A 5000-nucleotide genomic window follows, 5' to 3' on the forward strand; every position below is an offset into this window, starting at 1 on the left:
ATATTTTTTTTTTATAAAAAAAAAAGAGAAAAACACTAAAAGTGTTATTGAAAGAAAAACTCTTTAATAATAAAATAATATTATATTTAATAATATTATAAAAAAAGTCGTTGGAAATTATATATATATATATAATATATTTTCTTTTATTCTCTTTTATTAAAAAAAGATGTACTGATTTATGAACTTAAATCATACATTGGATGGGAATATTTGAAATATATATAATATATTCATTTTAGTGTACTGGCAATACAATTTATTGTATATCCATACATTGCATAAAAATTAAACTCACAATTATAGTTGTACTTGTATACAAGTTAAAAAAAATTGTTCTTTCTAAAAGAACTAAGATATTCGCAACAAACTTTGTGGTATGTTTTAAAATTAAAAAAAATATTATTGAAGGAATTGATATATGCCAATTTGGTTTGGTGTATTTTTGATTTCTTTCAATAAACAAATTTATGAATTGCTATTTAAACAAAAATAAATATATCACTCTAAGCGGTGGATCACTTGGCTCATGGGTCGATGAAGAACGCAGCAAACTGTGCGTCATCGTGTGAACTGCAGGACACATGAACATCGACATTTTGAACGCATATCGCAGTCCATGCTGTAAGGTACTTTAATTTATAATTAGAGTGCTGCTTGGACTACATATGGTTGAGGGTTGTAAGACTATGCTAAATAAGTTGCTTTAAAAATCTTTTATATATTTAATATGTAAAATTTTTTAAAAGCACATGTTGTATTACTGGATATTCTACTATATTCATAATACTAAAAGTTAAAGATACAAAACCTCTAACGAATAAAATCAGAGTATTTAATATTATATATTTTATATTCATTTTTTTATTGAGGAAGGTCTAGCATAAAATATTTTTTTATGAAACTAGGATTGCCTCTCTATTAAAAAGAATTTTTTATTTAAACAGAAAATAAAAGAAATGATTTCTATTTGTGGTTTTGATATTTTATGATTTAAAAAATTTTTTTATTACAACCTCAACTCATATGGGATTACCCCCTGAATTTAAGCATATTAATGAGGGGAGGAAAAGAAACTAACAAGGATTTTCTTAGTAGCGGCGAGCGAAAAGAAAATAGTTCAGCACTAAGTCACTTTGTCTTTATGGCAAATGTGAGATGCAGTGTATGGAATGTCAAATTTCTAGTATGAGAAATTAACGATTTAAGTCCTTCTTAAATGAGACCATTTACCCAAAGAGGGTGCCAGGCCCGTATAACGTTAATGATTACTAGATGGCATTTCCAAAGAGTCGTGTTGCTTGATAGTGCAGCACTAAGTGGGTGGTAAACTCCATCTAAAACTAAATATAACCATGAGACCGATAGTAAACAAGTACCGTGAGGGAAAGTTGAAAAGAACTCTGAATAGAGAGTTAAATAGTACGTGAAACTGCTTAGAGGTTAAGCCCGATGAACCTGAATATCCGTTATGGAAAATTCATCTTTATGATTTTAATATTTATAATATTATAATAATGGTGTGCATTTTTTCTATAAAGGACATTGTAATCTATTAACATAAATATATTTATCATAAGATCATTTGCTTAAGTTTATTCAAATTATTTTGCTTGCATTTTAATATCGAATAAATGCTTTTGATTTGATAAAGTGTTGATAGATTTATTATATATAGTGCTTAAATATTTATATTTTATAATAGCATATTGATCATTGATCTTTATGTTTATTATATGCACTTATATGATTAACAATGCGAAAGATTCAGGATACCTTCGGGACCCGTCTTGAAACACGGACCAAGGAGTCTAACATATTTGCAAGTTATTGGGAATAAAAACCTAATAGCGTAATTAACATAACTTAATTTAATGGGATTAGTTTTTAGCCTATTTATAGTCTATTAATTCAATCCCGGGGCGTTCTATACAGTTATGTATAATAGTATTTATATTATTTATACCTCTAACTAGAGCGTACCTTGAGCATATATGCTGTGACCCGAAAGATGGTGAACTATACTTGATCAGGTTGAAGTCAGGGGAAACCCTGATGGAAGACCGAAACAGTTCTGACGTGCAAATCGATTGTCAGAATTGAGTATAGGGGCGAAAGACCAATCGAACCATCTAGTAGCTGGTTCCCTCCGAAGTTTCCCTCAGGATAGCTGGTGCATTTAAAAATTATGTAAAATAATCTTATCTGGTAAAGCGAATGATTAGAGGCCTTAGGGTCGAAACGATCTTAACCTATTCTCAAACTTTAAATGGGTAAGAACCTCACCTTTCTTGGTATGAAGGTAGTGGTTGTGATATAATGTGCCCAGTGGGCCACTTTTGGTAAGCAGAACTGGCGCTGTGGGATGAACCAAACGTAATGTTACGGTGCCCAAATTAACAACTCATGCAGATACCATGAAAGGCGTTGGTTGCTTAAAACAGCAGGACGGTGGACATGGAAGTCGTAATCCGCTAAGGAGTGTGTAACAACTCACCTGCCGAAGCAACTAGCCCTTAAAATGGATGGCGCTTAAGTTGTATACCTATACATTACCGCTAAAGTAAATGGTTTATGTTCAATTTCGGTTGGATTATAAACTTTGAAACTTTAGTGAGTAGGAGGGTACAATGGTGAGCATAGAAGTGTTTGGCGTAAGCCTGCATGGAGCTGCCATTGGTACAGATCTTGGTGGTAGTAGCAAATAATCGAATGAGACCTTGGAGGACTGAAGTGGAGAAGGGTTTCGTGTGAACAGTGGTTGATCACGAGTTAGTCGGTCCTAAGTTTAAGGCGAAAGCCGAAAATTTTCAAGTTATAATGAAAAGGAAGTAAAATTGCTTAGTAATTAAACACTTGAATAATTTTGAACGAAAGGGAATACGGTTCCAATTCCGTAACCTGTTGAGTATCCGTTTGTTATTAAATATGGGCCTTGTGCTCATCCTGGCAACAGGAACGACCATAAAGAAGCCGTCGAGAGGTATCGGAAGAGTTTTCTTTTCTGTTTTATAGTCGTACTACCATGGAAGTCTTTCGAAGAGAGATATGGTAGATGGACTAGAAGAGCATGACATTTACTGTTGTGTCGATATTTTCTCCTCGGACCTTGAAAATTTATGGTGGGGTCACGCAAACTTCTCAACAGGCCGTACCAATATCCGCAGCTGGTCTCCAAGGTGAAGAGTCTCTAGTCGATAGAATAATGTAGGTAAGGGAAGTCGGCAAATTAGATCCGTAACTTCGGGATAAGGATTGGCTCTGAAGATTGAGATAGTCGGGCTTGATTGGGAAGCAATAACATGGTTTATGTACTCGTTCTGGGTAAATAGAGATTCTCGGATCTTGTTCCCCGGATAGTAGTTACGTAGCCAATTGTGGAACTTTCTTGCTAAAATTTTTAGGGAATTATCGCAAGATATATTCCTTTTAAATTATAACGACTATCAATTAACAATCAATTCAGAACTGGCACGGACTTGGGGAATCCGACTGTCTAATTAAAACAAAGCATTGTGATGGCCCTAGCGGGTGTTGACACAATGTGATTTCTGCCCAGTGCTCTGAATGTCAAAGTGAAGAAATTCAAGTAAGCGCGGGTAAACGGCGGGAGTAACTATGACTCTCTTAAGGTAGCCAAATGCCTCGTCATCTAATTAGTGACGCGCATGAATGGATTAACGAGATTCCTACTGTCCCTATCTACTATCCCAGCTGCTTTAGATGCCTGGGTTTCGACCACATGGTACGGGACTGCAGGATGGACACTGATGTCTGTCGCTTATGTGGCACGGCCGGCCACTTAGCCTCACGCTGCCAGAATGAAGTTAGATGCAGGAACTGTGCCTTTAAGGGGCTTCCGGCTGGGCATCTAATGATGTCTGCAGCCTGCCCAGTTTACAGCGCCATTGTCGCCAAGGCGAACGCACGCCATTAATATGGAGGGTACGGATATGAAAATTTTGCAGCTTAACTGCCAGCGGGCATATTCGGTGATTTGCGAACTAGGTCAAGCGATGTACAACCTGAATGCGACTTTTGCACTCGTGCAGGAGCCGTATGTCACGGATGGTCACATCAGGGGTTTGCCGGGGGGTATGCGCGCGTTTACGGACTTGGGGGGCAACGCCGCTATTATAATTAAGGACAGTTACATTGACTGTACGGTTATGAGTAGGAGTGATTGGGGAGTCTGCGTTAGCGTAGAGGGCGGTTTTGGTAGAATGCTACTGACAAGCATCTACTGTAGGTTTGGGGGGCCTCTTGAACCCTATTTAGGGTACATGGATTCGGTACTACTACTGGATAGTAGTTCACCTATAATCCTTGGTTTAGACGCAAATGCATGCTCTCGCATGTGGTTCTCTAAGATGGGCGGGAATAATTCTGCTCATCAGAACTACTTGCGAGGTGTCATGCTTAGTGAATGGCTGGTCACAAAGCGGCTCATTGTCCTCAATGAGCCTAGTGAGATGTACACTTTTGATGGTCCAAGGGGATGTAGTGACATTGACGTGACGTTAGCCAATATGGGGGCAATGACAGAATACCGTTTTAGCTGGAAGATTAGGGATGACTTTGGTGTGAGTGATCATAGTCTCATTGAGATTGTGGTCTCCCACCAACGGGCAACGGACGGGACGTACCTACCACGCAAGTGGAAACTACGCGACGTCAATTGGGATAACTATGCTGACGCATTTCGGTGGGCAGCGTTGGATGTTCCAATTGACGACTTTAGGGCACTTACTATTGACAGTCAAGTCAGCCTGATAGATCGGTGGATGTGTACCACTAATGATACTCTCCTTGGTCGTTGTCGCAAGACTCGTCAGGGAGGGGTCAGGTGGTGGACTCGCGAGCTGGATCTGATGCGGAGGAGCGTTCGTCGTCTCAGGAAGCGATTCCAGAGGGGAAGGCGCTCTAATGCAGAAGATCTGGTGCAGCGAAAAGCTGACTATCTGGCTGCCTTGAGAGTCTACAAGGACAGAATCGTGAGT

At 38.4% G+C, this 5000-nt stretch overlaps 1 non-coding gene and 1 pseudogene across 1 annotated transcript; both read left to right on the top strand.

Moving 5' to 3' along the window:
* Positions 1-502: 502 nt before the first annotated feature.
* LOC135962954 (5.8S ribosomal RNA) lies at positions 503-682 on the top strand. The gene has a single exon (XR_010576766.1). It is a non-coding gene; the product is annotated as a 5.8S ribosomal RNA (ribosomal RNA).
* Positions 683-1012: 330 nt separating this feature from the next.
* LOC135962928 (large subunit ribosomal RNA) overlaps positions 1013-5000 on the top strand; it is an 8091-nt pseudogene continuing 4103 nt past the window's right edge.

The sequence above is a fragment of the Calliphora vicina genome, chromosome X (genome assembly GCF_958450345.1).
Source record: "Calliphora vicina chromosome X, idCalVici1.1, whole genome shotgun sequence".
Taxonomy (NCBI): Eukaryota; Metazoa; Arthropoda; class Insecta; order Diptera; family Calliphoridae; genus Calliphora; species Calliphora vicina.